Raw genomic sequence first — 25587 nt, 5'->3', positions numbered from 1 at the left:
CTTGGTGGTGCACTGTAATTATGTATGTGCAGATGTCCATCTATCACGTCCCTTACTGGACTTGAGCTTCTCAATGGCAGGGATCAGGGTTTGAAGGGACCTCAAAGGCCAGCTAATCTAGCCGCCTTCATTTTCTAGAAGGGGAAAATGAGATTAAAAGAGATTAGGTGAGTTGCTAGACATCATATAGTCAGAGGTGATAACTGAAGACAAATCCTCCTCTATGGTCACTGATCTTTTGACTGGGTTGTGCCATCTCATTCATCTTGAGGCCCATCAAAATGGCTTGAGGAAACTGGGTGAGTTGAAATACATGGGGTTGGGTTATATACTCCTTAGGAGTCAAGTTCCATTATTCTCTGAGAAGCCAATTCAAAGTTTGTCTCCTTCCCTCACTCCTTTCTCCTCCCTCCCCTAGCTTTGTTCATGAATTGTTTTGGGAAAAATATAGCTCTCAGTACTGCAAACAGCTAGGTAATCCACCCACTCTTGTGTAATTATAGCTACTTTAGATTACCATTTGGTATTTAATGAGTTATTCACCTTCATTTGTTAGGGAGAACACAACCCATAGCAGCCACTTAGGACTGTTGGGACAGCACAAAATCGCGCCATCTTCCTAAGACCAGTGACAGTGAGTGGGTGGCCAACTCATACTATATCGCCATACAGGTTTCATTGCAGTTGGATAGCATTTCCCTTAGAGTCACAAAACAAGTGTAATCTATACTAGCTGCCACTTTATTATAGGACAAATGACGTTACTGGCCATCTGCTTATTTAGAAGAAAACCAGGGCATCGAGAAAGTTAAAAAAAAAATTGCATTGGGAGCCAAACATCAAAGAAGTAAGACTGTAACATGGGCTCAAGGAGAATCATTAGAAAGTTTGAATGGTTAGGGTAAATCAATAGCTTATATGACTAGCACTTCCATGCTACTCTATCTTCTGCCTTCATGTATTTGCACAGGGAGTTTCCCATGCCTGGAATACTCTACCTCCTCCCTCTGCCTTGGGACTACCTTCAAGATTTAGTTCAAATTCTATTTTCTTTCTTTCTTTCTTTTTTTTAATAGCCTTTTATTTACAAGTTATATGTATGGGTAATTTTACAGCATTGACAATTGCCAAACCTTTTGTTCCAATTTTTCCCCTCCTTCCCCCCATCCCCTCCCCTAGATGGCAGAATGACCAGTAGATGTTAAATATATTAAAGTATAAATTAGATACACTATAAATATACATGACCAAACAGTTATTTTGCTGTACAAAAAGAATCGGACTCTGAAATATTGTACAATTAGCCTGTGAAGGAAATCCAAAATGCAGGCAGGCAAAAATAGAGGGATTGGGAATTCAATGCAATGATTCTTAGTCTTCTCCCAGAGTTATTTCGCTGCATGTAGCTGGTTCAGTTCATTACTGCTCCATTGGAACTGATTTGGTTCATCTCATTGCTGAGGGTGGCCAGGTCCATCAGAATTGGTCATCATATAGTATTGTTGTTTTAGTGTATAATGATCTCCTGGCCCTGCTCGTTTCACTCAGCATCAGTTCCTGTAAGTCTCTCCAGGCCTTTCTGAAATCATCCTGTTGGTCATTTCTTCCAGAACCATAATATTCCATATTATTCATATACCACAATTTACTCAGCCATTCTCCAATTGATGGGCATCCACTCAGTTTCCAGTTTCTGGCCACTACAAAGAGGGCTGCCACGAACTTGCACATACAGATCCCTTTCCCTTCTTTATGATGTCTTTGGGGTGTAAGCCCAGTAGAAACACTGCTGGGTCAGAGGGTATGCACAGTTTGATAACTTTTTGAGCATAATTCCAAATCGCTCTCCAGAATGGCTGGACGTGTTCACAATTCCACCAACAATGTATCAGTGTCCCTGTTTTCCCACATCCCCTCCAACATTCCGCATTATCTTTCCCTGTCATTCTAGCCAGTCTGACAGGTGTGTAGTGGTATCTCAGAGTTGTCTTAATTTGCATTTCTCTGATTAATAATGATTTGGAGCATCTTTTCATATAGCTAGAAATAGTTTCAATTTCTTCGTCTGAGAATTGTCTGTTCATATCCTTTGACCATTTATCAATTGGAGAATGGCTTGTCAAATCCTATTTTCCACAGGAGGCCTTCTCCTGCTTCCCTTCCTCCCCAACTGCTCATACTTCCCTTTGAAAGGCTCTCGTCTTAGCTACTCTGAATATATGGACTTACTATCTCTTCTCATCAAAATGTAACCTTCTTGAAGGCAAGGACGGGATAGTCTGTCTCTCCAACACTTAGGATAGGGCCTGGCACCTAGTCAGAACCTAATAAATGGTTACTGATTTAGTAATCTCTATGCTTGCCTAACTGGAAAGGTTGGAGAAAGACGCTTGATTAACTTTAAAACCCTATAGCAACGTGAACTATGACTGTCACCTTGGGTATTTTGTTAAGATGGCGATATCTGCGGCAAAAGTGGTCCATAGGCTACGATGCTGGCCACGGCTTCAGGAAGACCTGGCCTTAAGCTCGGCCTCAGCCACACACAAGCTCGGGGTTAAGTCACTTGACCTTGTAGCTTCTCAAGCAACCCTGTAACACCAGGAGTTATCAACAAGTGACTTATTGAAGGTCACACACAAGGATCCTAGATTTAAAACCAGGGACCTCAGAGATCTCATTTTATAGATACCAATTGGCTCAGTCAAAAGGGACCTCAGTGGCTGTTCAATGCAACCTTTTTTCCAACCTATGAACTGCTTCCACAACATGCTCTAAGGATCCTCGTACCTCTCCCCCTGTGTTCCTTCTGACCCTCCCTCTAGTGACAAAAAGACCATCTTTTTCACTGGTGGACACTGACACTTCTTAGAAAGGGATTCCTTATAGCAAGCCCAGATTTGCTTCCCTGAGATTCCATCTGGCCCCTAACACCAACTAGGACAGTGCTACCCTTGGGGACCCCAAAGAATGCTCAGGCCCTTTTGGGCATACCAACAATAACATCTATGCTTCTGGAGGCACAACACAGCCAAGATGTCTCTCAGCCCACCACCAACAATCCCAAGTTGGCTTCCTTAAACCCCAGGCTTTCCGATGACAATCAGAGGTTTGCTCCGGTGAGCTTCATTTCATCAACTCCCGGGCATATTTCTTAATTTGATTTCTCAGTTAAATAATTTATCTCTCTCCAATTACTTGAGGAAATATTAAACAACACTTTGACTCAGTGTGCCTGGATGTTTAGTTATTAACATGATGGATTCTTTGGGGCATTCAAGAATATATTAGACACACTGACATCATCGGCACCGATGCCTCTGAACTTTTCCAATGCCTTTCTGGAGGTTAGCAAATAGGGGCCATTCCAAAGGAACAAAAGGGGGCTGCCCTGGGCTCTCTACTGTCACCTACTAAATTTACCTGCCCTTTCATTCTACAAAAAGTGCCTGCAATCCAGCAGGCGACCAGCCAATAACATCGCTGGCCGGGTCTATGTGACCAAAACAAAAAGATTAGATCCTGGCAAGAAAGGTGAACTGTAGCCCCAGACTCTGCTGTTTCCCAATATCTCATGACAGAAATGGACTCCAGGTGTCAGGTAGGTCAGTAAGAATCTCATCCACTACATTCCTGACAGGTGGTCATCCAATTTTGCACAAAGGCTTCCAGTCAAAGAGATCCCATTTCTGACCACAGCAGTTCGGTTCTCCCTTTGGGTGAGATCTCACCGCTAAGAAGTTGTCTTCCTGACATCCAGTCTAAATCTACCTAAGTCAGACTCCCACCTACTGTTCCTATACTGGACCAAGCAGAACATATCTAGTCCCTCTATCACATGAGAACCCTTCAAAGACATGAGGGCAGCTAGTAGGTTTCCCTGAAGTCTCAGCATCTCTCTTCAACCAATCCTCATGTAGCCCTCCATAGATTTAAAAATGCTCTCACAAAAATGTGATACAAAGACCTCAGCACAATAATTTAGACATCATCTAACTAGAACAGAAAAGAAGGCCAGAGTGGGTATGTCCTATAATCTGGATACCGTACCTCTCCAAGATGGCAGAGTATCACGAATCTTGAGTTCTACTAAGTTCTCCTCCTGACACTTGATCTGGGATGCTGGGAAAGTCCCATTCCTTTCAGGGTCCTGGGTAACTCCCAACACTATAAATTACTGAGAAGACACTAATCTCCATTGGTAGAAAAAGTCACCTCTTAGGAACTCCTTCTATTCCCAGAAGTGCATACCCGGGATAAACAAGCAAAGAAACCAGAAAGCTCGCCTCCCTTATTCCCTACATCTCAGAATCAAAATACTTTGCAGACCTCAAAGAACTATGTAAATAGTAGCTATTTTGATGATGATGATGAAATGACAGAAGTATGATACAAGGCAAGTTGTGATGAGGATAAGAAGAGAAGATCTAGACAAGCGCCTTAGAAATGCTAGAGAAAGGACAGAAATTTGTCAGTAGGGTAGGGAAAAGTAAAAAAAGATATTAGAAAAGGCTCCCCAGTAGGAAGAGGAGGTGATCCTGGCAAAAAGATAAAGCCATTTCTCAAGAGGACTCAGGAGTTCATCCCAGGCAATGGAGGCACTTTTACATGAATGGGGGGCAGGAAAACATCAAAGGACCAGCACAAGAGACCAGAAAATAGCCCAATTTGGGGAGAATATGGAACACTAATGAGAAATTATGTAAGATAAGGCTATAGTCAAATTGTAGAGAATTTTCAATACAAAAAGCAAATATTTTGTTCTAGAGTCAATGCTGTTGTTTAGTCAGCCCAGTCGTCTCTGACTCTTTTTGACCCTATTTTAAGGTTTTCTTGGCACAGATACTGGAGTAGTTTGTCATTTCCTTCTCCAGCTCATTTTACAGATGAGGAAACTGAGGTAAACAGGGTAAAGTGACTTCACCAGGTTCATACAGCTAGTGTCTGTTTTGAATGAAAGTCTTCCTGAGTCCAGGCTGTGCTCTAATTACTGCAATAATTAATTCCCTGCCTAGTCTAAATGCACTAGAGAAGTTTTTGAGAAGGGAGTGACAGGCTCAGACCTATTGCATGGATTCAACATTGAATGATTTTAAAAAAAAAGAAGTTAAAAATCATAGAGCCAAAGATGTGGAGCACTGCACAGCAGATCTAAGCTAGGAATGGGGAACCTCCCTGAAATCATTTGCATGATCAGTCTCAAAGCTTCCACTGTTTAAGATATACAAATGATGTCATAAATATCCAAATGACCTTTGACAGAAAATTGGTTCCCCACACCTACCTACCTAAGTGAATATCAAACTTACAATCAATTGCTAGTCCACCTCCATTGTATTATTCTGTAGCCCACGTCCTGATCCCTCAGAAGTTGCTAAAACAATTGTCCCTCTATTATCCCTTTCAGTTCTCTATTGTTCTATTATGTTTTGTCTTTTCTAGTCTAAAGATCATTTTCCGTGGCAGAGAATAAATAATCAAGATTCAAGACTTGAATAGCTCTGCTTTCTCTTCTTTGTTCATTATCCTCCTCTGCCACTGCACTCCAGACATTTCTTAAAGACCTGGTCCATGCTTTTGTATTCCTCTGCTATCTGTCCTTGATTCTATCATCTATAAAAGTCTATTTCAAATAGAGGTTAGGAGATAAGCTCCCTGTAAATCTACATTCATCTTTTTAGATCACTCCCCCTTTCCTTCTCAATCATGATAGCTTATTTGTATTCCTTCAGAACTTCTATTCTTAAAAGTTTCCAGGCCCTCCTCCCTTGACTTCCTCTGTAGATTATTAATCCCTGAAATCCTACTTATTCTTTCTTTAAAGACTGAAATGTATTCTCCTAAAGTCTTAGGCAAAGTTCAGCCTATACTTTGCCATATTTAGTCAATAAACATTCTCGATGTCATTCTCTATTATATATTCTAAGATGGAATTCACATTTTCACCAAAGGTTCCTACCAACCCACCACATCAACCAGTCCCTCCCCTCCTTCCCTGTTGATAAAAACAGGTCCAGATCAGAAATGACCCTCATATATTCCTCTACCTTTTAAACAATGGAATTATCACTAAAGCAAAGACTTTTAACTATACTTTCTTTCATGTCATTCAGATATCTGAAAATAAGGGTCATGTCTCTCTTTAAGTATTCTTTTCCCCAGATTAAATATTCTTTTAAAAAGCTTTATACAATTTTTCTTCTGATACTTTCCAGTGCCTTCATCATTCTACTCACTTTCTAGACACTTCCCTGTTTGTCAGTCACTGTCTTTATATTGAGTTCAGTACAGTATTCCAGTTTTTAATACACTAGGACTTCTCACGATCCATTTATTAAGTAGACATATGTAGTTCACCAGAATCGTTTGACCATGAGACTACTCTCTCATTCAATAAACTCCAGAGGCTCCCTATCACCTCCAAATGCCATTTACCAGCTTATTATGCTTTCCTCTCTCTTCCAGGTGCTCTCAATAATTCAGTGCCAGGCACATGGCCTCTTCATACTAGACATTCCATCTCCTGACTCTAGGGCTTTCTTCTGGCTGTCCCCTATTGCTAGAATTCTATTCTTCCTTTTCTTTGTCTTGATGTTTTCTTTCAGGTCTCAAAGTCTCACCTTCTGCAAGAAGATTTTCTGATAAAAGAAGGGAAGACGGGATTCTGACAAATTCCTTTTATGATACAGATATGGTGCTGATACCTAAACCAGGAAGGGCCAAAACCCTAATATAGACCAATTTCCCTAATGAATATTGACGGAAAATTTTTAAATAAAATATTACCAAAGAGAGTACAACAACCTATCTCCAGAATAATACACTATAACCAAAATTATGTATAGAATTTATACTAGGGAGATAGCGCTAGTTTAATATCAGGAAAACTATCAGCATAATTGATCGTATCAATAACCAAACGTGGAAATCATATGATTATCTCAATTGATGCAGTAAAAGTACGTGACAAAATAACAATACTCATTCCTATCGAAAACACTAGAAAGCATAAGAATAAATGGAATTTTCCTTAAAATGATAAGTAGTATCTATCTAAAATTATCAGCAAGCATTATATGTGATGGGGATAAAATAAGATCAAGGTTGAAACAAGGTTGCCCATTATCACCACTAGTATTCAATATTGTACTAGAAATACTTTAGTAATAAGCTTTAGCAATAAGAAAAGAAAAAGAAATGGAAAGAATTAGAGTAGGTAATGAGGAAACAAAAGTAACATTCTTTGTATAAGATATGATGATATACTTAGAGAAACAACTAAAAAACTACTAAAAACAATAACTTCAGCAAAATTGCAGGATATAAAATAAACCCACATAAACCACTGGCATTTCTATATGTTACCAACAAAGTCCAGCAGCAAGAGATAGAAAGAGAAATCCCACTTGAAATACCTAGAGATAACATAAAATATTTGGGAGTCTACCTGCCAGGACAAAGCCAGCAACTATATAAACACGATTACAAAACACTTTTCCCACAAATTAAGTTAGATCTGAACAAGTGGAAAAACATCAAGTGCTCACAGGTAGGCCTAGCTAATAAAAATGAAAATTCTACCTAAATTTATCTACTTATTCAATACCATACCAATCACTGCCAAGAAGTTATTTTATAGAGTTAGAAAAAAGAAACAAAATTCATGTACAGGAAGAAAAAGTCAAGAATTTCAAGGGAATTAATGGAAAAAACCAAAAAGTGATCTAGCTGTATCATACATAAAATTATATTATAATGTCCATCGAAACCTCTGGTACTAGGCTAAGAGACAGAGAAGTGGATCAGTGGTTCATCATTCACAATAGTCAATGACTATAATAATCTAGTGTTTGATAAAACCAGACTCCAGATTCTGCGATAAAAACTCACTATCTGACAAAAATTGCTGGGAAAACTGGACAACAGTATGGCATAGATATTGGTCAATGCCTAGTTTAACACCTTATACATATAAAGTTGAAATGGGTTCAGACTTTAGACATAAAGAGTGATACTGTAAGCAAATTAGGAGAACAAGGGAGAGTTTACCTCTCAAATTTGTGGAGAAGAAAGGAATTTATGGCCAAAGAAGAACTAGAGAACATTATAAAATGCAAAATGGATCATTTTCATTAGATTACATTTAAAAAGTTTTCTACAAACAAAACCAATGCAGCAAAAATTAGACTGGAAACAAAGCTGGGAAAAATGTTTTTACAGTCAATGTTTCTGATAAAGACCTCATTTCTAAAACTTATAGAAAATTGACTCAAATTTATAATACAAGCCATTCCCCAATTGGTAAATGGTCAAGGATATGAGCAATTTTCAGGCAATGAAATTAAAGCCATTTCTAGCCATGAAAAAATGCTCTAAATCACTATTGATTAGAGAGATTCGAATTAAGACAACTCTGAGATACCATTTCACACATCTTAGAAGGGCTAAGATGAAAAGAAGGGATGTGGGAAAATTAAACATTAATGCATTGTTGAATTATAAACTGATCCAACCATTTTAGAGAGTTATTTAGAATTATGCTGAAAGAGCTACCAAATTGTGCATACTCTTTGATCCAACAGTGACTCTATTGGGCCTGCCTCCCAAAGACATCATAAAGGAGGGAAAAGGACCCACAAGTACAAAAATGTTTGTAGAAGCCCTTTTAGTACTGGCTAGAAACTGAAAACTGAGTGGATGCCCATCGGTTGGGAAATGGTTGAATAAGTTATGTTATATGAATGTTTTGGAGTATTACTGATCTATAAGAAATGATGAGCAGGCTGGTTTCAAAAAGGTCTGAAAGGTTTACATGAATTGATGCTGAGAAAAGTGAGCAGAACAAAGAGAACATTATAGACAGTAAGAACAGGATTTTGTAAAAATCAATTGTGAAGGACTTGGCTCTTTTCTACAATGAAATAATTCAGGGCAATTCCAATAGACTTCTGATGAAGAGAGTCATCTGCATCCAGAGAATTATGGAGACTAAATATAGATCAAAGCATAACAATTTCACCTTTTTGTTGTTTGTTTGTTTTTTTTTCCCTGTTCTTTTCCTTTCCCCTTTTGATCTGATTTTTCTTGTGCAGTATGACAAATATGGAAATGTGTTTAGAAGAATTGCCAATGTTTAACCTATATTGGATCACTTGCTGTCTATGAGAGAGGGTAACGGGGAGGGAGAGAAATTTGGAACACAAAGTCTTGCCAAACTTTGTATGTATTGGGAAAATTAAAGTTATATATAAAAAAAGAAGTCTTTCTGATCCCTCTTAATGCTAATGCCTTGATTTTGTGATTATTTCCAATTCGTCATGTACATATCTTGTTGACATGTAGTTGTTTACGTGTTTCCTTCCTCAATAAAGCATGAAGTACTCAAGGGAAAAGAAAGTTTCTACCTCTGTCTTCCTCCCTTAGCACAGTGCTTGGTACACATTAAGCACTTAAGGCATGCTTGTTAACTAGAATGGAGGGCTCCTTGAGAGAGGGGTTTATTATTTTTAATATTCATAGCTAGATGAATATAATAAAGATGACAATACTCCCTAAACTAACCTATTTATTTAGTGCTATACCAATCAGACTCCCAAGAAACTATTTTAATGACCTAGAAAAAATAACAACAAAATTCATATGGAAGAACAAAAGGTCAAGAATATCAAGGGAATTAATGAAAAAAAAAATCAAATGAAGGTGGCCTAGCTGTACCTGATCTAAAACTATATTATAAAGCAGCAGTCACCAAAACCATTTGGGATTGGCTAAGAAATAAATTAGATGATCAGTGGAATAGGTTAGGTTCACAAGACAAAATAGTCAATAACTATAACAATCTAGTGTTTGACAAACCCAAAGGTGCCAACTTTGGGGATAAGAATTCATTATTTGACAAAAACTGCTAGGAAAGGTGGAAATTAGTATGGCAGAAATTAGGCACAGACCCACACTTAACACCATATACCAAGAAAAGATCAAAATGGGTCCATGATTTAGGCATAAAGAACGAGATCATAAATAAATTAGAGGAACATAGAATAGTTTACCTCTCAGACTTGTGGAGGAGGAAGGAATTTGTGACCAAAGAAGAACAAGAGATCACTGATCACAAAATAGAAAATTTTGATTATATCAAATTAAAAAGCCTTTGTACAAACAAAACTAATGCAAACAAGATTAGAAGGGAAACAATAAACTGGGAAAACATTTTCACAGTTAAAGGTTCTGATAAAGGCCTCATTTCCAAAATATATTGAGAATTGACTCTAATTTATAAGAAATCAAGCCATTCTCCAATTGATAAATAGTCAAAGGATATGAACAGACAATTTTCAGATGATGAAATTGAAACGATTTTCACTCATATGAAAGAATGTTCCAAATCACTATCGATCAGAAAAATGCAAATTAAGACAACTCTGAGATACCACTGCACACCTGTCAGATTGGCTAAGATGACAGGAAAAAATAATGCTGAATGTTGCAGGGGATGCAGGGAAACTGGGACACTGATGCATTGGTGGTGGAGTTGTGAATGACTCTAACCATTCTGGAAAGCAATCTGGAATTGCTAGTTCAAAAGTTATCAAACTGTGCATACCCTTTGATCCAGCAGTGCTACTACTGGGCTTATATCCCAAAGAGATCTTAAAGAAGGAAAAGGGACCCATAAGTGCCAAAATGTTTGTGGCAGCCCTTTTCATAGTGGCTAGAAACTAGGAATTGAATGGATGTCCATCAATTAAAGAATGGTTGGGTAAATTGTGGTATATGAATGTTATGGAATATTATTCTGTAAGAAATGACCAGCAGGATGAATACAGAGAGGACTAGAGAGATTTATAGGAACTGATGCTGAGTGAAATGAGCAGAACCAGGAGATCATTATATACTTCAACAACGATATAATATGAGGATGTATTCCGATGGAAGTGGATTTCTGAAACAAAGAGAAAAATCTAATTCAGTTCCAGTTGATCAATGATGGACAGAAGCAGCTATACCCAGAGAAGGAATACTGGGAAATGAATGTAAACTGCTTGCATTTTTGTTTTCCTTCCTGGGTTATTTATACCTTCTGAATCCAATTCTCCCTGTGCAACAAAAGAACTGTTTAGTTTTGCACACATATATTGTATCCAGAATATACTGTGACATATTTAACATGTATAAGACTGCCTGCCATCTAGGGGAGGGGGTGGAAGAAGTGAAGAGAAAGTCAGAACAGAAGTGAGTACAAGGGATAATGGTATTTAAAAAAATTACCCAGGCATATGTTCTGTCAATAAAAAGCTACAATTAAAAATTATTAATAGCTAGAATTTAGATACCACTTGAAAAGTTTGCAAATTGCTCTTCAGTTATCTTATTTGAGCCTCACAACCACCCCAAGAAGATGGTGCTAATGTTATTTCCATTTTACAGATGAGGAAACTGAGATACAGCATGGTTAAGTGACTTATCCACGGTGACATGGCTAATATCTGAAGCAGAATTTGAACTGTGGTCCTCCAGACACAAAGTATGGTGCTCTATTCACTGGGTCATGTAATTGCCTCATTTCATTTAGGTCTTCGTGTCTCCAGGAGCTAGTACAGCGCCTGGCACATAGTAGGTGCTTAAAAATGCTTGTGACTGGTTAAATGTCAGGTTACATTTGTATTGATAGCCATATCATACTGGCCAACTAACTATTTTTTTCCACATGAGTTATCGTCAGGGTACATCTGCTGTCTTTATACATTTGATCCTTTTAAAACAACTACAAGTCCAGAATGTTACATCCAGTCCTATCACAGTTCGGTCTGATTTTACTGTTGCCAACTAAAAGAATGTCCCTGATTTCTACCCGTCCTGTCACCCTACCAAATAGGAAAACTCCCTTCATTGATTTGGTCCCTTGGTGCAACTTATGGGGATGTGGAGTAAAAGGAGACCCCGTTCAATTTCAGCCACACATAATACCTTTCTATCATCATAATCTCTCCTGACCCATTCCTTCTGTTAAATCTGCATCTAACTTATTTTGCTGGTGCTATATCCAAAGATGTCGCTATCCATTGCTACCCCACCCTGTCCCTCAAGACAGACAGACAGACAAACACAGACACATCTGTTCATAAAGATACTATTAGGATAGCAACTTTTTTTTTCTTTTCGAATAAGCCTTTTAAGTGACCTGATATTTGTGCACAGAATAAACAGCTTCTTAATTATGCATTTGAGAAGTATTGTGTCCAGCTCTTTGAAAAGTGAGCCAAAGATAATAAATGCAATATAAATGTTCCCATCAATGTTAAGCAGTTCTTTTAAGCATACATAAAGGATGTAATTTAGTCATAAGATGTTCAGAAATGCAAATCTCTTTTCTCAAATGACAAAATGGGGGAAGAGGCCTTAGAAATGGCCCTTTGTTTAGTTGTTTTCTTCTCCCCTCAATCTCTTCACCAGGTCTTCATTTGAAGTTCACTACCTACGTACACACCTAAATATAACCCTCTTTCCGCCACCCCCAACACAAAGCCCTCCCATTTCTTGACTGCTGGTCAAAGAAAAAAAAAATATCTTTGCAGATGTTCCATATCTAAGGTTCCCCAGTACCTGGAGATGTGATTGCTCTGAAAGTTTTTGTTTGTTTTTTAACTTAATACCATGTTATCAGCTGGCAAGTTGGGGACATTTTTGTGAGGAGAAACAAGGGGATAGAAAAGAAATGAGAAATACAGTGTAGTGAGAGGTCATCTGGCCACCCACTTCCCCCAGGCCCAAATCTCTTCTCTAGCATCCTCAGCAAGATGGTCATATGACCTCTTGTAATATTCCAAGAACCTTCTCCTGCAAAACTGCTAGCTGCCCACTTCAGCTGGGTTCCTGTAAATAGTTTGATTGCTTTGGTAGGGAGAGTCTCCTAGCATCCATCCATCCATCCATCCCTCCCTCCCTCCCTCTTCTCCTTTCCTCCTTCCTCCCCCTTTCACCTCAATCTTCGTTAGCTTTCCATCTGATTCTGAATGTGTCATTGCACCCAAAGGACTCAAGTATCTTTCCACAGGCGACGAACTATAAATGTTGATGATCCCTTAAGCTCTTTACCAAGGGGCTTTAGAGGCCAGGGATTAAGATGACTCTACCCTCTTGCCTTGAAACCAAAATACATCTAATTTCCCCCCCAACAGTAGAGATTGATATTTCTTTGTTTCCATTTGTCACACTAAGCTGTGGCTGGGAGGTTTCAGACCCAGACTCTAAATGAGTCAGCTGTGCAGAGCCCAGACACAGAGAGAGGTTTCCGTAGCAACAGGAGATGTGTGGGAAAGCCTTATGTACACTATAGCTTAGGAAACAGGTTTCTTTTCAGCTTTACTAGCTGACAGGCAAAGCTTTCCCTAAGTCCTCGAGAGAGAGTTTCTCATTGCACATATACTTGGGTTAAGTTTGAGCAAGAATTTCAAAACAGTCAAACTTTGGTGTGTGTTTTTCCCTCTTTGCAGTCAACACCGAACTAGGTAATTGTACCATAAGGGCTGATCCTGAATCCCAGCACCAGATCTTCCCTGTTGGCAGAAGTAGGTTCAGAATATCAATTCCCTTTATGGGTCCATCCATCCATTTAAAACACATGCTGTGTCTGAAATATAACTCAAATCCCCCAACAAGCAAGAGCTTGCAAATATCTTCACTCAATCTTGGGAGTCATTAAAGGGTGGACAAGACAGAGCACATCCTAGATAGCGAGGGGATGTGAAATCAAGTCTAATGAAAAAAGGGCAAAGGGAACTGGCAGATTGAGCCAGAGCAAGCTAGCCGATTTTAAGACTCACAAAGGCCATATTGGGGAAGAGGGAGAGATTTAAACAGTATGGTGTCTAATTCGGATGAAAGGAGAAAATGAGGAGGTTGCCCTAGATCAGGGGTTCCTTCCCTTCCTTCTTCATTCCTCTCTTCCTGCTTTTTCTCCTCCTTTCTTCCTTCCTTCTTTTTTCCCTTCTTCCTTCCTTCCTCCCTTTTCTTCTTTCCTTCCTTTTGTCCTCCTTTTTCTCCTTCTTCCTTTTTGCCTTTTTTACCTTTTCCCTCCTTCCAGGTTTCAGTATGATTCTAAGAAAGCCAGGTTTACTCATCTGATCTGCTTCCTTACAAAAGCTCCCACATAGATGTCTCACAAATGCAACTACTGATAAATCACAAGAGATCAAGACTCTAGTTACATTGCTATAGACCCATCCCTAGTCTAGAAAGGAGAACATTGTTTTTCTGTAAGACAGTTGCCATATAACCCAGGACCTCTGAAAAATTCTGCAATGAGCAAATTAGCAAGCAAATATTCTAGTAAAGCACATGTACAAGTAGACACCCACAATCAAGTGTTACATACTGCTTTGTAAACTCTCATGCTGAAACTATCATACTGAATATGGAAATATATTTTTCTTGACTGTCCATACTGGTTACTAGAAGTGGTTTTTGTTTCATTTCATTTTCTTTTTCCTCTCATGGTGCCAGTGGAAGGAGAAAAGGATTAAGAATAAAATTTTGTTTGATGAAGGGTACAGTAGTAATTCCTTAAACTAGGATTCCCTTCACCTAAACTCAGACATTGTGGAGAGGGTCTGGCCTAATTCATGTCTGTTACGAACTCAACCGTCCTTCCCTATCCTCCATCACACAGAGGTTGGTTCCAGCAGCCTTTGGGACAGAGAGCACTCCTTGCTTACTTAGATGATCGTTTGGGGAGGGGTAGCCGGTGAACCAGGATCTTAGAAAAAACCCTTAAGGTGTCTACTCCAGCTGAACTTATACCATCCAGGCCCCTCCCTGGGGGCTGTTACCTGTCCCCTGAAAGTACAATTCTCTATTTTGTGTAGAAACATTTTGAAACTTTCAAGCTGAGCACATCATTTTAAGCTAAACTGCTCTGGAGAGGTAATCACAGTCCTCTGTTTTTGGAGATGACTAGTGATAAGGGCTCTGGATGTGAGATGTTATCAACCAATTTTTTTTAAATTGCAAGATAGGTCCATCCTCTCTAAGGAGATGAAATAATGAGCTGTCTCTGATTACTTCCTCAGTGTTTGGATCATGGAGTTTTCTCAAATCCCTAATCATACATTTCAACCAAATAAAGTTCCAAGGATTCATAGGATCAAAAATTTCAACCTGAAAAGAAGCTCAGAAGCCATCTAACCCAACTCCCTCATTATACAGGAGAGGAAACTGAGGCCCAGGGCAATATGATAATGTGCTCAAGGTCACACAGTTATCAGCCAACCAAGCAGGATATGAATCTGGCCTTCTGAATCCAGAGTCAGTTTGCTTTATATGACACAAGGTCTTGCTTTAAGAAAGCCAATTTTCATTTGACAGAGGGGGAAAGCAGTAGAAGGTAGATGAGAAGTCGGGTCCTTTTTGCCTGAAGTTTCTCAACAACTCAGCACTGACATTTTCTTCTCAATTATATCTTTGACAGTCTGGCTTTCCTTAATCTTGCTTTAATTAACATATATATTATATAATATTATATACACACACACACACATATATATGCAAATATACACATACACACACACATATATACATTTTTTTATGCAGCTTTTGTCTGCATGCAGCTCCTGAAAGGCATTTTATTGCTCTAGTCTCTCCACTGTAAACCACCCTCTCCCTCCCAAATAACTGATCTTCATAAGCTACGTCATATTTGTCACGTGGATGGCTTCACATCAGGCAGTCGGATAGCGTAGTACAGCAGACTGACCAGAGTTCTTCTCAGTCTGGAAAGCAAAGTTGGCTAATTCCAGAGAGGGTGAGGTTGTTTTTTGAGGTCAGTGTTTAATCATGAGCAAGGTTCCAGCCTCATCCAAGCTGATTTGGAAGGCATCTTCCTAAAGGGAGAAGAACAGGCCTGCTGCCATTTGATAAAGGGGATGACACTTGCCGGCTTGGAGAGGCCGTGGATTGGAGATTCATTTTTCAATTCCCTTTAATGAATACTTTAAAGTCACATCATAATTACTTAATATATGCATGCTTTTCTTCAAAAGATTTTCTCCATCTATAAGGTACTTCACCAAATGAAGCCCCTTGTTCTCCATCTCTATTTGGATGGTAATTGCCATGGGCCCTGATAAAAATTCCACGTAGCTTTCTGAACAATAATAGTAGTAATCTGGAGATGGCCTCATTTTCCCCCCTTGTTTATGACAAGAAGGCAAATGGTGCAAACACCAATCTTATTGCTGCGCTAATGTTGGAGTGCTCATTAAAGCTTGGGCCATAATGTAAGAACGGTAGTAAGTCTCGACATTCATGGGAGAGCAGCGACACTAGGAGCCCCAGGAAGAAAAAATGGGCAGGCTGTGGAGCTCAACCAAGGTTCTCCTAAAGCTTCTGAGAGCTCATGGGGCATTGTCTTTTTTCCCCACTTTGGAAGAGAAAATAACAGCTTGTTCACATTCCCATAGCTGCAACATTTCCCAACTACTCTATTTACTGCAGGCTGGGGATGAAGGTCGTCCAAATATTGACCTCAATTTGAAGAAGGAACAAAATGAAAGCCAGAAGGGACCTTAGAAATCGTAAAGTCTGACTAACCTGGAAGCTTTTTACAGAGAAGAAATAGGCCAAGGGAACCTTACGATGCTGACCTCTTCTTTCAAAGGGGCAGATTCTGAGAGCTCTAGCCCTCTCATTTGAAAGAAGGGGAAACTGAGGTTTATGGAGGTATAGTGATACACCACCACATGTTGGGAAAGATGTTCAAAGTACTGAGAGTCAGACTGTGAGAGAAGATGAAAGAACTGGGAGTGTTTGGCCTGGGGAAAAGAGTTAGGAAGACATAAGAGCTATATCATTATTGCACATGTATAAGCGATATCTGATTGTTTACCATTTCAGAGAAGGGAGAAGGGAAGGAGGGATAGAATTTGGAATTCAAAATTTAAAAGTAGGGAAAAAATATGAAAATATTTGTTTTAAGCTAACTGGGAAAAGATAAAAATATATATTTAAAAGGAAAATAAATCATGCTACTTCAAACTGAACACAAAATTTCAGATTCTGAGGGCCACTGAAGGCCAAAAACATTTGGATTAGCACCAGCCCGTCCCTAAAAGATTGACTTCTAATACAGCCCAAGATGACATAAGTTTTTCGGCTGACACTTCCTTATCTTGAGTTTGAGGTTCACCCCTCAGATCTTTTTTTAAGAACAAATGATGTCCATCTATGTTCTCCCCGATCTTTGATTTGTACAGATGACTTTTTTTGGTGCCCAAGTACAAGAGTTGACATTGGTCCCAAATGAATTTCATCTAATTACATTCTGTCCAATACTCAGGCCTGTCAAGATCCTCTGGGATCCTGGATTTGCCATCTGGTGCGTAAACTGTCTCAACCGGATTTGTGTTATCCTCACATTTGACGTTCATGTCTAATGCCTTTATCCAAGTCACAGTGCCTATTACAAACTCCTGCTTTTTGCTTGTTGCCTAAAATAGGGACATTTGGATAAAGCTATTTGAGCCTGTGAATTTTACTATTTGTTCCTTTCTTGGGTTATCCCTTCTATGAATTTATGGGAGTGAGGGGTGCTATTCTTCTCTTATGCTGGTTGGTCTATTCTCCACAGTATCCAACTTTGGGACATAGTTACAGATAGTCTTCTCCCTTTCCCATCCTTCTTCATTGTCTAGATGTACAAGACAGAGAGCAAACATGATCTTACCAGCCTCTTTGAGATGTGCTCCATTTTGGGCCAGGAATCTGTTAACTCCTCTGCCATAAGCCACGATCCAGAGATGCAGCCTTTTGTTTAGCCAGTGGGGGAGAAGTCCAATATAAGGGGTGGTAGCTTCAAAGAGAAAAAAAAGTTTATCAAATTTGATAAAAGGGAACTACTTCCTACCAATGAGAACTGTCCCAAAGGAGAAGTAGGAGTTTCCCTATCACTTGGAAGCTTTGTTGGATGACCACTTGTCCAGAATATTAGGGTGAGGATTCTAGTTGAAATATCCCTTGGATTAGATAGGAAGGGGAAAAGAGAATAAGCACTTATATGGTACCTGCCACATACCAGGCACTGTGCTAAGTGCTTTTTTTTCTTTTTACAAATATTTAATCCTCATAGTAACTCTATAACGTAAATGCTATTATGACCTCCATTTTACAGTTGTAAATTGAGACAAATAGAGGTTAAGGAACTTGTCCAGGGTTACACAACTAGGATGTTTTGGAGGCTGGATTTGAACTCGGGTCTTCCCACCATTGGTCTATCCACTGTACCACCAGCTGCTGGTGAGAGTCCTAACTCCAAGATCCTCTGTGCTTATCAAATGATGTTCCCAAATTCACATGGTACAAGACTCAAGCCCATTTTACAAAAAGTTTCACCAACTGTATTGCCTTATGGGTTTTACATTCAGGAAGTGGTAAAACAGAATTCAAACTTAGTTACTAATCCTCTTCCCCAATGAAGAATTAGCATATCAAGGGGCTTGCTCATATTGAACACTTTCATATGGAAAAAGAGATGGCAAATGACCTAAGAGAAGTGTGGAAGGAAAGGATACAGTGAGGCTCCCAAGGGAAAGATAAGAGAACCCCTGGCTCTTGATAAGGTTAGGCCTTATTTTACTGTGATTTAGTATTACAAAGGACCTAAGGGGCCTCAGAGTCCAAGCCTTTCATTTTACATAAGAGTAAAGTGAAATACAGAGACTGAGTGATTTGTCCATCAACACACAGGTAATAAGAGTATGACATGGAAACCGAAGCCATCTTCTTCAATCCAAATTAGCTTCCACTCTACTATACAACATTGATTTGCTCCACACCATCCACTTTTCAGTCCCCTTTTTCTAGCCTTTGCTTGATTAACTGTACTGCTGGAGGAGCGAGTGATTCTGCCTGGCAGATAGGATGAGGTGGTGCTCTCCAAGGGACAACGGAGGTACATTAGGTAGAGGACTTCTAAGGTTCTGGCAGATGCTGAGCCAGAGGGCTACAATAAAGTAACACTGGAGAACAGTACTAAGAAAAACCCTGGTTGGCTCAAGGCAAAGACTTTCCAACAAGGTATTAGCCATCAGATACATTAGATCAAAACTTTTTGAAAATGTATCTTGAACAATCAAAAAGCTCTATGAATTATAGAATCACTTTTCATAACTATGATTCATCCCTCTCATTCTCTCACCGACTCACTGGCCTTAGGCCATCCTCGTACCTTGGCTGGCTGGCTCGGCCGCCCAGATTCTGGCTGACCCTCTGTGGACTTGAAGAACGGAATCAGTAAATAGCTGGGGTTGGGCCAAAACTCTCCAGAAAGGAGGTTCCATTGGTAATCAAAATATTGGTAGCTAATGATCTGCAAAGGCAAGAAACTCTGCCTAAAGTGAAAAACGAATACCTCCTTTGACAAGTGAAACCCATTTTATCCCATTATCAATTCACTAGAGATGAGCAAATGTTGTCTAGCATCAGCTCGATATTCCTATTCTTGGAGAGTTTTATTACAAGACCGTCCACAGAATAATAGCAAAGAAGGACCAGGAGACTTGGGAATGACGACAACACAAAACATAATTTATGTCCATTGTTTTAGACTTAGCCTGGTGTTTTTTATTTTGTCTCTTTCGTGTAATTATCTAGCATCAGCTATGCCAGCAATCAGGCCACTGGAAAATGAAAGGCTAGGGGAGAGTTGTCGACCTCATTTGATGGAGGGAGCTATCTAACTGGGAGCTCCTGACACTGATGAAATCACAAGTCCAGTACAAAAATAAAATGGAATCATTAGTAATGCTAGACGCAGTTCAGGATGCCGAGTTCAATCCAATTCCTCTATGGTAAAAGAAAAAAAAATATTAGCTAGCTGCTCACATCAAGCTTATCATTGCAGGTCAGTGAAGGAAGCATATGGAGGAGATGAAAGCCACACTTGGAAAAAGGAAGAAATTGAGCTTTCTTGTTTTGCTTCAGGGTTCTTTTTTTCCCCCCACCATAAGTCTACTGGAAACTTTGGACTTCATTTATGTAGTGGCTAGACACCTTAGAAAAATCTGACTTTGCTCTGAGCATATCTAACTAGGTTTCTTTTTTCCCCCCTTTATTTTCTCTTAAAAGATCTTTCCTGTAGACACATTAAAATGGAGGAAGACCAGGTGACGGTGGAAAACAGCACCAAACTGCTCCTACAGGAGCTACAGCTCCTCACCTCATAACAATGCTCCAAACCATTTCATCAGTATCACCATATATTCTCTTAAAGCTGCAGGTTAGGGTCAGGAAATCCCACTGGACCACAAACTCAATCTTAATTCTGAACAGCAGAGATGCGAAACAGAGGCCATGCATGTACCTAATGCCTTCTCCAATGTTTTCTTTGGGGGTTTTAATGAGACTTTTACTTTTGTAACACACACACACACACACACACACACACACACACACAAAGTTCTGGATATCACCAATCCTCCATACTGAGACCTTCATTTTGGCAATTAAAAAAAAATTAACCCAAAACAGTTGATCCGATGACCGTGTCTGACAAAATAGATGAAACTCTGCCCCTGTGACACATCTTAACCCCCAGATTTTTAAACTGTGGTTCACAACCCATATGAAGTCTCATAACTGGATCTAGGGTTTGTGGAATTATGAATTACTATCAGTAAATGTTTGATTTGTATACCTTTTTTATATACCTATATATCAGGGGAGACAGACAAATTTCAAAGGTGAAAAGAGGTCACGAGCAGAAAAAGTTCAAGAAGCCTAGCCTAAGCCACTTATATGCTGAGAACAAGGATAGCCATTCCACTGTCTGGCCTTCCTTTCCCTAAAAGGTTTACTTTTCACATTCATTTCATTTACAGTGTTAGAGTCATTATGTATATTGGTCTTCTAGTTCTGTTTATTTTACTCTACATTGATTTGGAGAAATTTTCCATTGTTTCTCTGAATCCCTCATTTCTTACCAAATGGTAACACTCAACACTATTCATATACCCCAGTCTGTCCCATCATTCCCTATTCCCTATTCAATGGATGCGTACTTGGTTTTCGGCTTTCTGACGCATAAAATTTATGAATATGTTACGAAATATTGGACGGTTATCTCTGACCTCCAGTAGTGGGATTACTATGTATGAATTGCCTTAAGCACTGTTCTTGGAAAATCCCCAGACTATTGACATTTGGACCAATCTGTCCCTTTCCCAAGTGTCTACTTCCTGCTTGTCTTCAGAAACTCAAGTCAAAGAGGCCTTTTGTCATCTTCACCAATATGCACGGTACAGATCAAATCCTAACAGTGGTCTGCATTTTCATTCACCTTCTTATAAATGAGTTGAAATATTTTTCACATGTTACTTGATAGCTTGCAATTCTGCTTTTATGAAATATTTGCTCCCTTTTTAAAGTACTTACCTATTTTCTCGAATGTTATTTTGTCCAGTCTGGTTTTATGGAACCGAATAATGATGTTTGATGGTACGCTTGGACAGGTTAGTAGTCGGCTTCATCATCTACTCGTGGAGACTACTTCCTCCTCATGTTTTAGATTAGACTCCGATGAGGCTAAAGTGGGAGAAAACATGTCTTCTTTATTCCAGAGTTAGAATTCTTAGTACAGATGTCCAATTTCTTGCCTCATTTTATGTTTAAGAAGTCATTTCATAATGAATATTTAGATTAAAACTAAGGTTACACTTTACAGTGTATCAATTAATGAGAAATTCTTTCTTAGGCAAAGTCTTTTAATTAGGACTTGAGGTCTAATTAGTTTCCGGGGGTGAAATGAGAGCCCAGGACTTCTCTTTAGGAGAGTAAACTGAGAACATCAAAAAGTTCCGATTTTTTAAAAAGTCACTATCATTCATATGCAGAGCAGATTATCTTTAGGTAGTACCATCCCCATTCTACAGCAGCCCATGTTTCAAGGAAGGGATACATTAGCTGGCAATAACCTATTTATATTTTCCTGAAATATCTATTCTATTTAGTCTGTTCTGATATTTGTTAAGTAATTCTAGTTATTTAACATGCATTAGAGTGTGGAGTAAGGTGGCCTCTGTTTCCACATCAGCCATGCCCATTTCTGAAACTACAGCCTACCTTGTCAGGAAATAAGAAATGCAACATCCAATACTACCCCTCAAAAAAAAAAAAAAAAACCCTAACAACCCCTGTCTGAGGAATATACTCACTTGCTCCACGAATCAATTCCAGAACTAATTATCTACCATGAGCCATGTAGAGAGAGAGTGTGGTATAATGGCTAGAGCTAGCCTCAAAGCCAGAAAAAGGGGCATTCCTTTGACAAATACTGCTGTGGGACCCTGACTGAGCAAGAGCCAGTCACTTTCCCTCTTAGTACCCTGGCTGGAGCAACTCTTGAAGGCTCTTCTATTTCAAAAGAGCTGCTGAAATGTAAGAGCTGCTCCCCATCCCCATGAAATCATCCCAAATTTTGGCCTGAAATTAAAAACAAAACGCCTTCCCCCCCCCCCCAGGCCTTTTTTCTGCCCCACTCGGTCTACACCGGGGGTACTTTATTAAGTTCGGAGCGGTTCCTTTTCAGGGGTCAACAAACCAGAACGCCATTGTGATGAGGGAGGTGGGGGAAGGGAACAATTATGGGACCATAGCCCCTAAATCATGAAATTGAGACCTGGAGGGAAGCTTGCCTCCTACACACACAACCCCCCCCCACCCCAGTTTCCCTTAAATAGCTGCTGTTCCTCACCCTCAGCATGCCAAGAAATTGCCTCCCATATACTTTTTAGGTACGTCGTCCCAAAATTCTCAGTGCGCTTTTAAGCAATTAAGATTGAAAACTGCACCAGGACTTTGGGGACAGCCCGTAGAGCTAGTCCTTCCCCATTCTCTGGTGTCCACGTTAGCTCCTCGGTGCCAGACATCACACGGCTTGTGTCTGGATTCCCAGCTCCAAGCGGGGCGCCTGGCACGCAACAGTTTACTTACTCAAAACTTGTTGGTTGGTGTACTCCAGCTCCAGCCCCTCCCCCCTTTTTAGTTTTTCTTTTTTTTTTTTTTAAATTTTTTTAATTTAAATTTTTTTTTCTCTTTTTTTTCTTCCTCCCCACTTTTATTATTATTTTTTTAAAGAAGCTAGCACCAAGAAGAGAAATTGGCTGGCCAGCAGAGTGAGGATTCAAAAGCCAGTTTCCTCTGCCTGGAAGAGCGGGGCGAGGAGAATGGAGACCAGAGGGAACACATGGAAACGCTAGGTGAGTTGTAACTGAGGAAAAGGTTCCTGGAGGGCTGTGGCTCAATGGACCTATTGAGACTCCCCCCCCCCCCCAGGCCTTTTTTCTGCCCCACTCGGTCTACACCGGGGGTACTTTATTAAGTTCGGAGCGGTTCCTTTTCAGGGGTCAACAAACCAGAACGCCATTGTGATGAGGGAGGTGGGGGAAGGGAACAATTATGGGACCATAGCCCCTAAATCATGAAATTGAGACCTGGAGGGAAGCTTGCCTCCTACACACACAACCCCCCCCCACCCCAGTTTCCCTTAAATAGCTGCTGTTCCTCACCCTCAGCATGCCAAGAAATTGCCTCCCATATACTTTTTAGGTACGTCGTCCCAAAATTCTCAGTGCGCTTTTAAGCAATTAAGATTGAAAACTGCACCAGGACTTTGGGGACAGCCCGTAGAGCTAGTCCTTCCCCATTCTCTGGTGTCCACGTTAGCTCCTCGGTGCCAGACATCACACGGCTTGTGTCTGGATTCCCAGCTCCAAGCGGGGCGCCTGGCACGCAACAGTTTACTTACTCAAAACTTGTTGGTTGGTGTACTCCAGCTCCAGCCCCTCCCCCCTTTTTAGTTTTTCTTTTTTTTTTTTTTAAATTTTTTTAATTTAAATTTTTTTTTCTCTTTTTTTTCTTCCTCCCCACTTTTATTATTATTTTTTTAAAGAAGCTAGCACCAAGAAGAGAAATTGGCTGGCCAGCAGAGTGAGGATTCAAAAGCCAGTTTCCTCTGCCTGGAAGAGCGGGGCGAGGAGAATGGAGACCAGAGGGAACACATGGAAACGCTAGGTGAGTTGTAACTGAGGAAAAGGTTCCTGGAGGGCTGTGGCTCAATGGACCTATTGAGACTCCCCCCCCCCCCCAGGCCTTTTTTCTGCCCCACTCGGTCTACACCGGGGGTACTTTATTAAGTTCGGAGCGGTTCCTTTTCAGGGGTCAACAAACCAGAACGCCATTGTGATGAGGGAGGTGGGGGAAGGGAACAATTATGGGACCATAGCCCCTAAATCATGAAATTGAGACCTGGAGGGAAGCTTGCCTCCTACACACACAACCCCCCCCCACCCCAGTTTCCCTTAAATAGCTGCTGTTCCTCACCCTCAGCATGCCAAGAAATTGCCTCCCATATACTTTTTAGGTACGTCGTCCCAAAATTCTCAGTGCGCTTTTAAGCAATTAAGATTGAAAACTGCACCAGGACTTTGGGGACAGCCCGTAGAGCTAGTCCTTCCCCATTCTCTGGTGTCCACGTTAGCTCCTCGGTGCCAGACATCACACGGCTTGTGTCTGGATTCCCAGCTCCAAGCGGGGCGCCTGGCACGCAACAGTTTACTTACTCAAAACTTGTTGGTTGGTGTACTCCAGCTCCAGCCCCTCCCCCCTTTTTAGTTTTTCTTTTTTTTTTTTTTAAATTTTTTTAATTTAAATTTTTTTTTCTCTTTTTTTTCTTCCTCCCCACTTTTATTATTATTTTTTTAAAGAAGCTAGCACCAAGAAGAGAAATTGGCTGGCCAGCAGAGTGAGGATTCAAAAGCCAGTTTCCTCTGCCTGGAAGAGCGGGGCGAGGAGAATGGAGACCAGAGGGAACACATGGAAACGCTAGGTGAGTTGTAACTGAGGAAAAGGTTCCTGGAGGGCTGTGGCTCAATGGACCTATTGAGACTCCCCCCCCCCCCCCACACACACAAACTAAGCTTGCTTAAAACAAAACAAAAAATTTGAGAAAAACGATTACTCGCTTGCTCTCTATGGTACAAGAGCTTCTAGACAGTTGGCTTGATACCTGATCATCTTATTTGAGAAGCAAGGCCATTTGAAGAAAACAGGACTTTAGAGCTAACTCTTGGTTGATTTACCCCTCCCCCCACCTACCGTTTTCAAACGAGAATTTCCACAGCGAATACCTAGAAAATGTGAGTAGATAGAAATGTCATTTAGAGCAAGAAGGAAAAGGAAGCAGAGTACAGCACACTCACCTAAGGCCCATTACACGGCTAAATGTGAATTTGAATCAATTTGGGGGCTCCAGGACTCTCCTCCTAAGGCTGTCCGGAGCTGCTCTCGCGCCTGCTCCTGCGGCTGCTGCTGCCGCCGAAATTGAACTCAGCTGCCTCAAGTCACGGGCCTCCCTTTAGGCTAAACACCTGCGTACTGGGACCAGGCTTCCGAGAGAACAGCGCCTCCTCCTGGCCGGAGCCGGGCCTCCCCAGCATGTGTCTCCCCACGTTCCCCTCTCTGAGCAAAACTCCAAGGGGGAAGGAAGGGATCCCAGGGCCAGGGCACTTCCCTGTTCTGGGCCACTCTCCCCAGCCAATC

The 25587-nt window shown here is 40.4% G+C and overlaps 1 long non-coding RNA gene across 1 annotated transcript; it reads right to left on the bottom strand.

The window, feature by feature from the left end:
* Nucleotides 1-25587, bottom strand: LOC127542715 (uncharacterized). The gene is made up of 4 exons (XR_007948795.1): nucleotides 25248-25587; nucleotides 21424-21573; nucleotides 17720-17845; nucleotides 1-134 (listed from the first exon to the last, which is right to left on the bottom strand). It is a non-coding gene; the product is annotated as an uncharacterized LOC127542715 (long non-coding RNA).

Source organism: Antechinus flavipes, chromosome X (genome assembly GCF_016432865.1).
Source record: "Antechinus flavipes isolate AdamAnt ecotype Samford, QLD, Australia chromosome X, AdamAnt_v2, whole genome shotgun sequence".
Lineage (NCBI taxonomy): Eukaryota > Metazoa > Chordata > Mammalia > Dasyuromorphia > Dasyuridae > Antechinus > Antechinus flavipes.
This window is presented reverse-complemented; position numbering and strand designations above follow the sequence as displayed.